This window comes from Suncus etruscus, chromosome 9 (assembly GCF_024139225.1).
Source record: "Suncus etruscus isolate mSunEtr1 chromosome 9, mSunEtr1.pri.cur, whole genome shotgun sequence".
Classification (NCBI taxonomy): domain Eukaryota; kingdom Metazoa; phylum Chordata; class Mammalia; order Eulipotyphla; family Soricidae; genus Suncus; species Suncus etruscus.
Window position 1 is genome coordinate 9,604,778 of NC_064856.1, and position 13,368 is coordinate 9,618,145.

The following is a 13,368-nucleotide window of genomic DNA, read 5'->3' on the forward strand; positions in this document are numbered from 1 at the left end:
CTGGGAGCTGCCATCTGGGCTTATGGATCCACGTGGTAGAGTGACTAGCTTGTGGGTAAACAGCTTGCAGTGTGAGTTTCTAGCCTGCTAAAACCTCCATATCTGTGTGGATTATTTATTTTGGGGAAATCCTACTGGACTAGCTTCTCCTATCTTACACAGATAGGAGGTATAGTATTTCCCTTTCCCTACTGGGGATTGTGGAACATTCAACCCGACATTCAACTGGGGTAGATATTTTGTACCTAAGACTCTGATTGCTTAGTAACATTGCTTAGTAATGTTGGCTTAGTGATTAGTAACATTGACTTCTTGGGAGGAAACCATGTCTTCAGAAATCCCTGTGACTTTTGTCTAGTTACACATCCCTGCCATGTGGATATGTCTCTCCCAACCACACCAATAAATGCAAGAAAACATGGGTAAACCGAGGAGGACCCTAACAGCTGGAGAGAAACCCTAGTAAGTTCTCAAGTCCACCAAAACGCACAGATCCAACAAAGATTTAAAAGCAGCCATGAGAAAGGAAATGCAAGTCATGATAAATCACTAGCAACTGAGTACAAGAAATCCATGGAAGAACAAATTAGCCAAATTAAAGAAGATCTGATACAGAATATGAGAGACTCCATACAAAAGGAATTCAAGAAATTAACAGATACCGTAAAAAGCCATACGAGCAGAATCACAGAGTTGAAGCACATAGAACAGGGGTCTCAAACTCACAGCTCGCGGGCCGTTTGCGGACCTCTGTACACATTTTGTGGCCCATGGCTGGCCTTCAAATATTGCAGCATTCGCGATTATTTGCTTACTAAATAATTGTAATAAAAATTGCATTGGTAAAAAAAATCACATTAAACATTTGCATACCCCGAGCAGTTCCGTTCAGGGTATGCAAATGTTTAATGCGATTTTTTTGCGATTTTTTTCACTAATGCAATATTTTATTGCAAATATTTGGTAAGTGAATAATCGTGAATACTTTGCGTCTACCGCAGACATCATTTCCGCTGCTCCTGTCCTCTGTCCCTTGCATTATCCGAGGCCTAAGCGAGAGAAGTTTATTACAGAATTAGTTTTTGTCATACCTTCATCATTACTTCATCAAAGCCTGCAGTGAAGAGAAAGATTGGTGATGAGCACAGACAATTTCAGGAAATGTGGGAGATGCAGTATTTCTTTATTGAGCACAGGGGCATCCCCACATGTCTTATTTGCTCAGAGAAAGTTGCAGTGCACAAGGAATACAACTTGAAATGCCATTATTCAACTAAACATGCTGAGGAATGTGCAAAATATCAAGAAAATGAGAAAGCCAAGCGGGTTGCTAGTCTTAAAGCATGTCTAATGAGACAAGATTTCTTCAAGAAAGCAACCAAAGAGAATGTTGTCTCAGTCGAAGCTAGTTACATGGTTAGTGAGATGATTGCTAAGGCAGGGAAACCATTCACAGAAGGAGAGTTTGTTAAAAAATGCATTTTACAGGCTGCAAGTATTATCTGTCCAGAAAAGAAAGGTCAGTTTAGCAAAATCAGCCTTTCTGCCAACATGTGGCAGAGAACATTTCTGACATGTCAAGTGACATTTATCATTAACTGTGTGAGAAAGCCAAATGTTTTGATGCATACTCAGTTGCTCTTGACGAGGGCACAGATATAACAGACACTGTGCAGCTCACAATTTATGTCCATGGTATTGATTCCAATTTTGAATTGACAGAGGAGCTGCTCACAATAATTCCGAAGCATGGCCAGACCACCGCTAATGAGCTATTTCGGCATCTGTGTGATGCCATTGAGAATGCAGGTTTGCCATGGAAGAGGTTTGCTGGAATAATAACCAATGGAGCGCCATCCATGACAGGGAGGAAAAATGGATTGGTGGCACTTGTTCAAAAAACTTGAAGAGGTGGGTGTAGAGAAGGCCATTGCTCTTCACTGCATTATCCATCAACAGGCCCTTTGCAGTAAATGCCTGCCGTGTGACAATGTGATGTCTGTTGTTGTGAAATGCATCAATCAAATCAGATCCAGGGGCTTAAAGCACAGGAGGACAGGAGGTTCCAAGCTTTTTTTTTTAATAGAAAATGGAGTCAGAATATGGAGATGTGGTCTATTTCACCGAGGTATGTTGGCTTAGCAGGGGAAATGTCCTGAAAAGATTTTTTGAGTTGAGAGAAGAAGTGAAAGCCTTCATGGAGAAGGATAGGAATGCTGTTTCTGAGTTGAGTGATCACAAATGGCTCATGGACTTAGCTTTTCTTGTTGACATCACACATAAGCTGAATGTACTAAACAAGATGTTATAAGGCCTGGGACAGCTTATCAGTGCTGCCTATGACAACGTGAGAGCATTCTCCACAAAACTTGTGTTATGGAAATTCCAGCTCTCTCAGAAACCTTTGCCATTTCCCAGCATGCAAGGAACTTGTGGATGCAGACATACCATTCAGTGGTGAGAAATATGTTGATGTATTTTTAAGCTAGAGAAGAAATTTGATCACAGATTTGCAGACTTCAAAAAGCACAGAACCACTTTCCAAATTTTTGTGGACCCCTTTTCCTTTGATGTGCTAGATGCCCTTCCTGTGCTTCAAATGGAGCTCATTGACCTTCAATGCAACTCTGATCTCAAAGCCAAGTTCAGGGAGATTAGTGGAAAATCAGACATGCATGGGTAATTTTTGAGAGAATTGCCCCCCAGCTTCCCTGAGCTTTCCCGAATGTTCAAGTGCACCATGTGCCTTTTTGGGAGCACATATTTGTGTGAAAAGTAATTTTCCACATTAAACTTCAGTAAGTCAAAGTACAGGTCTAGAGTTATGATGATCATCTTCCAGCCATACTGAGGGTATCAACTGCTTCCTCTCTAAAGCCAAATGTGGTTCAGATTTGTGAGAAATGCTGTCAAGTCTCTGGCAGCAAAGAATAGGCAAAAGATGCCATGTTCAGAAGAACTGTTCATGATCTTCACTCAATGCTCTATTCATGTTCAGAAGAAATAATTAAAACTGTTAATAATGACGGGTTTTTTGTGTGTGTTTGGGCCTCACCCGGTGGTGCTCAGGAGTTACTCCTGGCTGTCTGTTCAGAAATAGCTTCTGGCAGGCACGGGGGACCATATGGGACACCGGGATTCGAACCAACCACCTTTGGTCCTGAATGGGCTGCTTGCAAGGCAAACGCCGCTGTGCTATCTCTCCAGGCCCTAATAATGACGTTTGAGGACTTTTTTTTTTTTGTGAAATCCCTTATGCGGCCCTGCCTCACCCTGACTTTGCCTCCTGCGGCCCCCAGGTAAATTGAGTTTGAGACCCCTGACATAGAAGCACTTGAAGAAAAACTGCATACAAAAACGACAGGAAACCAACAAGGAATTAAGAGGCAAAGCACTGGAAGAAAAAGTCCAGTACTTAATGAACAAAGACAAAAGAAATAATATGAGAATTGTAGGTATACCAGAAGGGGAGGAAACAGGGAAAGGGGAAGAACAAGTAGTTAGGGAAATAATAGCAGAAAACTTCCCCACCTTTGGAAAGAGGACTCTGCAAATCCAGGAAGTGAAAAGAGTCCCTAATAAAATAGACCCTAATAAACCAACACCACGACATATAGTAATCCAAATGGCAAAAAAAGAGAGAGAAAGATGAACTCCTTAAAGCAATAAGGGAAAATAAGAACCTCAAGTAAAAATTACAAAGGAAGGAACATAAGAATCAAATCAGATCTCTCATTTGAAACAATTCAAGCAAGAAGACAGTGGAATGAAATATTTAAATGACTGAATGAAAGAAATTTTCAGCCTAGGGTACAATACTCAGCAAAACTGTCATTTATATGGCATGGTAGCCTAAAGACACTCTCAAACAAAAACGATCTTGTATTATTTGTGCAAACAAAACCGATCCTAAATGACCTACTCAGAGATGAACTACACAATCCAAACCCCCAATTGTAACAACAACTACCCTACACAACACAACTGCACAACTGCCCTCTCAGTCAATAATCTCCCTAAATGTTAATGAACTAAACTCTCCCATTAAAAGACACATAGTAGAGAACTGGATTAGAAAACATAAACTGGACTTTTGCTGCCTGCAAGAAACACACCTACAAGTACAGGACAGGCATAGGCTTAGAATAGAAGGATGGAAATCAATTTTACAGGCCAATGGAAAACAAAAAAGAGCAGGGACAGCCATTTTCATATCAGACCAATTCTATTCAACCTTGAGAAAGTGATCAGAAACAAAGAGGGTCACTACATACTAATCAGGGGAACACTAGATCAAGAGGTACTAACCCTGATCAATATTTATGCACCTAATGTAGAGTCAGCTAAATATGTGAGGCATTTGCTCACTAACCTGGAGAAACACATGAAGGGAAATGTGATAATAGTAGGAGATCTCAATGCTCCACTGTCACCACCAAACAGAAAAGTAGTAAAGAAATAAGAGCCCTAAATAAAAAATTATAAGATCTAGGGCTAATAGACTTATACAGGGCCCTCCACCCCCAGAAAACAGAATACACATTCTTCTCAAGCCCTCATGGAACCTTCTCCAGAATAGATCATGTCTTAGGACACAAATATAACCTATCTAAGACCACAATTGTAAGGATCATTAGGAGCACCCTATCAGATCACTATGCAACAGAGTTCAAAATTGACTACAAGAAGAAGCAATGGAAAAAAACTAATACCTGGAGATTAAACAACATGCTGCTCAACAACAGCTTGATCAAAGAGCAACTCAAGGAAGAAATAAAAAGATTCTTGAGACAAACAATAATGAAGAGACAACTTGTCAAAATTTGTGGGACACAGCAAAAGCAATAATTAGGGGAAAACTCATAGCAATACAGGCCTATGTCAAGAAAGAGGAAAATGACAAAATTAACAGTTTAAAGGACCATCTCAAGAAATTGGAACAACAGCAGCAAAGAAATCCAACCACAACCAGAAGGCAAGAAATAATAAAAACCAGAGCAGAAATAAACAACATAGAAACTAAGAAAACAATACCAAAAAATCAATGAGACCAGGAGTTGGTTTTTCGAAAAAATAAACAAGATCAACCACTGGCAAACTCACCAAAAAAGAGGGAAAACATCCGAATCAGTAGGATCACAAATGAAAGAGGAGAGATTACAACAGAACCCCAAGAAATACAACATATTATGAGATCACATTATGAACAACTATACTCAGTTAGGCTAGAGAACCCAGTAGAAATTGACAAATTCCTGGAAAGTTACCATCTTCTGAGACTGGAAAAGGAAGCCCTAGAAAGCCTAAACAGACCAATCACTTCAGAGGAAATTGAAGATATAATTAAGAAACTCCCTAAGAACAAAAGTTCAAGTCCAGATAGATTTTCAGGTGAATTCTATCAAACATTTCTTTTTATTTTTATTTAAACACCTTGATTACATACATGATTGTGTTTGGGTTTCAGTCATGTAAAGAACACCACCCATCACCAGTGCAACATTCCCACCACCAATGTCCCAAGTCTCCCTCCTCCCCGCTCGACCCCCGCCTATACTCTAAACAGGCTCTATCAAACATTTCGAGAAGACTTACTACCACTTTTCCACAGGCTCTTCCAAACCATCGAGAAAACAGGAATCCTCCCCAACTCCTTCTATGAGGCTAATATCACACTCATTCCCAAAGATGGCAAAGAAAACTACAGACCAATCTCACTAATGAACATAGATGCAAAGATACTCAACAAAATCTTAGCAAACCGAATCCAGCACTTCATCAAAAAGATCATACACCATGACAAGTGGGTTTTATTCCAGGAATGCAAGGTTGGTTCAACATACGCAAATCAATTAACATCATACATCACATCAACAAGAAGAAAGACAAAAACCACATGGTCATATCAATTGATGCAGAGAAGGCGTTTGACAAAATCCAACACCTTTTTATGTTGAAGACACTCAGCAAAATAGGGTTAGAAGGAACCTTCCTCAAGATAGTTACAGCTATCTATGAAAAGCCCACAGTCAACATTCTCCTCAATGGTGAAAAACTAGAAGCATTTACACTAAGGTCAGGAACTAGACAAGGCTGTCCACTCTCTCCACTTTTACTCAATATAATCTTAGAAGTCCTTGCAATAGCAATCCGACAAGAGAAGGGAATCAAAGGAATCCAAATTGGGAAAGAGGAACTCAAACTGTCTCTTTTTGAGGACAATATGATGATATACATTGAAAACCCTAAAGAGTCCACAGTAAAACTCCTAGAAACAATTAACCATTATAGCAAAGTGGCTGGATACAAAGTCAATACACAAAAGACAGTAGTGTTTCTATATACAAACAACGAAGTCGAGGAGAGAGAGATTAAAAATACAATTCCATTTAAAATAGTATCAAAAATAGTAAGTACCTAGGAATCAACCTTACAAGGGAAGTGAAGGATATATACCAGGGGAATTTCAAAACAATTCAGAAAGAAATTGAAGAGAATCTAAGGAAATGGAAGAACATCTCATGCTCATGGGTAGGTAGAATCAACATAAACAAAATGACTATCCTACCCAAACTTCTATATAGATTCAATGCAATCTCCATTCAAATCCAGGCATCATTCTTTCAAGACTTAGAACAATCAATCATAAAATTCACCTGGAACCACAAAAGGCCCAGGATAGCCAAACAGATACTAAAAAACAAGAAGCTGGGTGGCATCTCTTTACCTAACCTGAAGCTATACTATAAAGCCATAGTGATCAAAACAGCATGGTACTGGAACAAAAACAGAGCCTCAGACCAGTGGGTTGGAACAGAATTTCCAGACATAAATCTCCAGATATATAATCAACTAATATTTGACAATGGAGCCAAGAATTTGAAATGGAACAAAGAAAGTCTCTTCAACAAATGGTGTTGGTACAACTGTAAAACCATCTGTAAGAAACTGAAAATTGACACATACCTCACTCCTTATACAAAAGTCAACTCAAAATGGATTAAAGACCTTAATATTAGATCAGAATTTATAAAGTTTATTGAGGAAAAAATAGGCAGAACACTCAAAGACCTATATATTAAAAATATCTTCGAGGATGGAACACCAATGGCAAGGACTCTAGCATCAAACATAAACAAATGGGATTACATTAAACTAAGAAGCTTCTGCATGGCGAAGGAAATGCAACTTAAAACAAGAAGACAGATAACTGAATGGGAAAAAATTTTTGCACTCAACACATCAGATAAAGGATTGATAACCAGAATATACAAAGCACTCAGAAAGCTGAGTCCCCCAAAACCAAATAAAGCCATAAAAATGGGGAGATAAAATGAATAGACACTTCTCCGAGGAAGATCGAAAGATGGCCAACAAACACATGAAAACATGCTCACCCTTCACTCATCATTAGGGAAATCCAAATCAAGACAACAATGAGGTACAACCTTACACCAGTGAGGATGGCTCACATCAAAAATAATGGGAACAATCTCTGTTGGTGGGGATGCGGTATGAAAGGCATTTTTATCCACTGCTGGTGGGAATGCCCCCTAGTCCAACACCTATGGAGAACAGTCTGGAGAGTGCTCAAGGAACTCAGAATTGAGCTGCCATTTGACCCATCAATTGCTCTCCTAGGTATCTACCCCCAAGTTGGAAGGACATTCATCCCAAAGTATGTGTACACCCCACTATTTATTGCAGCATTCAGTATAATAGCCAAGTCTTGGAACCAACCTCGATGTCCAACAACAGATGAGTGGATCATTACGATGTGATATCTATACACAATGGAATACTACATGGCAGTCAGAAATGATACAATCACAGACTTTGCAGCAACGTGGATGGATCTAGAACATATTATGTTAAACAAAGCAAGCCAGAAGACGAAAGATAAACACAGAATGATAGCACTATTCTGAAGTACCTAGAATATACTCCAGATATACAACCAATACCCCGCGATTAAATAACAGGATGTAACAGGATAGAAACCTCAAACACTGTAATAATCACCATATACTAGGGAGTAGAGCCCAAAAACAAAGGGAAGAAAAACAACACAAAGCCCGACTACACATTATATCATAAAGAAACCAGCAACAGCAAAAACAGCAGCATAGAGAGAACAGGCATGTAATCATCGTTTTACTACAAAGGCCCATAATAATTTACTAGGGATCTTATACAGGATTACAGGTAAAGATTATGATGGGAAATTACTGAGTCCAATGGAAACATTTCAAAACATTATGTTTGAGTGCCTTAACCTTACCACATTTAAAATAACCTCTCAGTTTTTCTGTCCATAGGGGTTCCTGGAGACAAAGGGTGAACATACTATAGAGGAACCTCAGTGCTCAGTCACACGAGGCACCATACTCAGCTTGAATCATGAAAATGGCCGGATAAAACTCTTTAATATATCCTTTATCTTTAGATTATGCCTTCGTTTAGGACCTGAAGCACATGACCAGCCAGATCACTGAAGTAACAACCGTGATCTACAGATTTTTACTACAGGGCCTAAGTATTGAACATGTTCAAGCAAACTAACAGGCTCTTGCTCTTGTACCCTCTGTTCTCATTACTTCGTATTTTTGTTGTTGTTGTTGTTTGATTGTTGGTTTGTTTTGTTTTGTTTTTCCTTCTCTCACTTCTTGTCTCCCTCTTCTTCCACCTTCTCCTCCTCCTCACTATCATCAATTCAATCTATGTCAAATAAAAACCACACGGTTACCTCCTCTATAGGAAAGAAAAGCTGACTTATAGGGTGCTGTGGACAATACTGCAAAGGGTAAACACCTATACAGATAGACCGCACTAACACAGCGGTCAGTACTTGAGACACAAAACTTATACATATCCAAAAGTTGATCTTTTAGTTTTCTTTCCTTGCAAGTACTATACTTACCTATCTTTCTGTACTCAGCACACCTCTTGCCCTCCCCACCTCTCTACATTAATATACACCTAAGCTAACCTCTATATGTTTATATGCGGGCAGGAGCACACAGAGATAGGAATCCTCTTTAAGAGACAAACCTAAACCACAAACAACCCATACCTATACCCCATATAATCCCTCCCATATATTATTCCTTCCCCCTCCTCCAGAAATCCAACTATCCCTTCACCCCTCAATCCCAAGCCCGATATCCCCACCACATTGTAACTCTTCATCCTCAGTTCTTAATCCATTAGGCATCAAGACCGACCTCCTACCCCAACGAACCAGTACCCACTACCCAAGTAAAGAGACACCCACTCAAGCTCTCACCTCATTCCCGGCAAGAAATAACAACTAACACCCTGACTGACTCATGCAGTGTGGCCCTCCTATTCACCTCTCCCTAACAGGGACTGTAGCTTGATACCAGAACTAGCTACAAGAACACCACTGCAAGAACTCTACCCAAGATCTCCCTGCCTGGACTGCACACCTCACAAGGAAATCTCAAAAGACAATGGGGAAGCCTATACTTTCATCATAAGTATAGACCTATATAACACTATCTCCCCAAATGTAAAATAATCTTCTGTTTCACTTCCTCCCTTTTTGGTTTTTTCTTTCTTTTTCTTTTCTTTTTATTCTTTTATTTTATTTTATTTTTTATTAATTTTTTTATTTTTCATTATGAGAACAAGGATGCAGAGAAAGAGGACAAGGTAAAGTTACAGTGGAAAGACAATCACCCATAACATAATTCTCAGAAGTCCCCTTGCTGATATCTTAACTTTGAAATTTCAGCCAAAGAACATTAAGATAAATAAGACAGAATCCATGTACAATTACTTTGTCCCTCAAGTCCCCAGATTGTAACACATTATAATATTTCTTAACAGCACACAAGGCAATCTAAAGCCATAAAACATACGTAACTCCTTAAACATTATAGGTATAGTATTTTTTTACATTTCCATATACATGCATATTAGCTTAAGTTAACCTCAAATTTTAAGTGGGTTCTTTTTAAGGATTAGAGTCAAAGGAGCACAGTAAAAATGGTGTTAGAGTGGCAATTGTTGTTTGCATAGGCCCACCAAAATATGAGGGACATGAAAAGAAATAACCTTGGCCTAAATACAAAGAGACCCGACCCCTGAAGTTTCCTGGCACAAGACCAACTCTAGGCTCCAAGCAAGCTAGATCGTCCAATCCAAGACACTGTCTGTAGTGCCAACACACTTTTATTTTTCACACAGTCTCTGTTGTTGGTATCATGTTTCTGTATTAAAGATCCTGGAATCTTCATATCCTACATTGAGGTCAGGATGTGGAGCGTCCTCTCGTTTCACCTCACAATCAAAGGGCAATGCAGGGAGCCCTGTCCTGTAAGCAGGTCGTTGTTGTTGTTAAGTCTTCTCAGTGTTAAGGGAAGTCTATTTTGAGCAGGTCAATGTCTGAGCAGTGTAGGGTCTTCCGTGGTACAGGATTGGTTCCAGGTGATGTTATAGACTAGCCTGGATGTTTCGTGGATGGCTTCCCTGGTTCAGGGGTGAATGGAAAATACCCTTTCTTCAGAGGTCTGTGCCAGGTCGTTATGTCAATGTTCAGGGTGTAAGGTCCCTTTGCACTACAAGATTTGTGTGTTCCAATCTCTATTAGATAGGATCTTATTTGTATGTATAGTATTTTCCCATTTTAATGTGCCTATGCAAAAAAGGAGCAATGCCACATGGTGTTATTGGTGCGTATGGGGGCCATAAGAACAATTCCAACGATTCCCATGATATGGTTCAATCATAAGCATTAAACTGGGGGACTCTTTCACCAAAATTCCTTGTTAAACAGCTCAAAAAGAGAAGATAAAAAGTGGTTAGAATCGTCACTGCATAAGACAGCATTTAGTAAGAATTATAGCTGTCAGAGAAAGAACACAAAATATTCTAAAGAAATACGTGTCCATTTTATGTATCATGAAACAGTTTGGGGTTGTTACACACAATGCATGGATTTGGTCTGTGATTAGGATTGTATACTACTGAAGTTAAAAAGAGTAATGTAGGTTAGTGAAGTTTGGGGGGGGGTTAGAGACTTAAGGAGTAAAAAAGAGCTTTGTAGGGGTGTGTGAAAGGGCAGAATAAAAAATGAATATTCTGGATATGCAAAACATAACATAAGAATAAGGAATACTCTCAATACATGAAGTATGCGCGGTCTTTTTTATTCTTGTCCATTTTTTGTTTTGCTTTTGTTTTGTTTTGTTTTAGTTTTTGTTTTTTGATTTGATTTGTTTTTGCTTTTTTTTTTTTTGGGTAACTCCAGGCAGTGCTCAGAGGGTGCTCCTGGCTTTATGCTCGGAGATCACCCCTGGTGGGCACGGGGACCATGTGGAATGCTGGGATTTGAGCCACCGTCCTTCTGCAGGAAGGACAGACACCTTGTCTCCATGCTATCTCCTGGACTCACTTTATTCCTTTAATTACGTCTTTTATTTAATCATTTTTTAAAAGAAACTTTTTTTTAGATATGTGTGAGCATATATATTTTTAGTTTTTGGCGTGTGTCTGTTTTCTTCTCTCTCCACCCTCAAAAACCCACCAGCAATATAATGTAGCACCACTTCTTCCTGCAAAGGCATATTAAACAAAGGGGAAATTTTATGTGTAAAAACAAGCTTTTATCTACTAGGGATAAGAACTCATACTTCTTTACAACACAGGGACATCTCCCACCCTGAACATATGTCATGTGGAACCAACTTAGATTCCAGGGAACTAGACACCAACTGTCCAGCCCTGACTCCTGGATCCCAGACATAGAAATGACAGAGTTCTTCACAACAGCTCCAGGAACAAAATCCCCTCCAGGGCATTCATAATGCTGCTCTGATGCCAACATGTGCCAGTTCTAAATTTATAACCTGACAACGAGGAAATGGGAAAAACTTGATCTAAGAGCAAGTTGTCCTTCCTCATCAGCTAACGATAAGACGAAATCAGAAAACATGTCACCTTTTGACCTGAGCAAAAACCAAGATCGCTATATATAGATGACTGGTTGTTACAACCAGGACTCGACAGTATGCATCCCGGGACCAACAACAACAACAACAACAACAACAACAGCAACGAAAAGCTCTAGCCTAGCTTTTGGTCTACGATCTGTTCAACAAACAAGATCTCCAACTCCAGAGGTCTGACTGAGACAACTGCACTGAATGGATCTTCCGGAAACATTATGGAAGACTTTATCCCAGGCTCCATCCTAGGAGCAACATAATGACCAAGACCACCAATTACAGAAGATGGATTAGATTGACACTGAAGAAGCAGAAATCCTAGAACCACAAAGAAAGACTCCATCATAAGCTCCATTCCTTGAGCTGCACAGTCACCAAGATCTCTAGATACAGAGGTCTGATTTCACCATCTAAGATGAAGCGGAAGTCTTCCATACACCACAAAAGCACCGAGGGGAGTGTATATGATCATGCAAGGAGTCTACAATTAATCCCATGACAGTATACTTCAGGGGTGGAGAAACCCTATAACTCCTAGGCCAAGGGAATTCCATCTATAATATCCCCAATACTTAATGTGCCTATGCAGGGGGAAAAAGAAAAAAAACACAAAATAATCATCTTTCCACACATTTTTTTATTGATTGATCAATTTTTTGACTTCTTTATTTTGGTGTAGATATTGAAGTTGATCTCCAATTTTATTTTATTTCATTTTATTTGATCTTACCTTTTTCTTTTTTGCACTCTGGCATGATTTGATTTCAGAACCGAGACTATTGTGTGGTGCTTGTCTTTATTGCTGTAGTGCTCACTGGATATTTAATTTGATATTTCTTTCTGTATTGTTGTGGTGTTTCAATTACTTTTTTCATGTCCTCTCTCAAACTGAGGTTGAAAGCCTCTAGAAGGTCTCCACCCATTTTCAAAGTATTTGACTTCTTTTATTTATTTTTTATTTTTTCTTATTTTGTACCCCATTCTATAGCTTTTCTTTCCTTCAAACAAAACCACATAACTCGATTTATCTAGCTCCGCCTCTTAAATAGAGGGGGAAACAAGGGAGGGTACCAGGACCAAATAGATATATGACCACTAATAGTAAGCTAGACAAAGAGGGGTCCACCTACTCTAGCAGCCTGAGGGGTGATGGTGGGGTATATGGGTTGCAGAAAGGGAACTGGGATGGGGAGGGGACAAATTTGGTGATGGGTATTCCCCTGATTCAATGTTATTATGTACCTAAAATACTACTGTGAAAGATATGTAAGCCATTATGATCACAATAAAAATGTAAAAAAAAATCACAGTTGTATTTTTAATCTAATACTTGAAGTTTTTATGTGTTTTCTATTATCCTAACCCTAGAATTTATTATTCTATTTTCCTTCTGGGT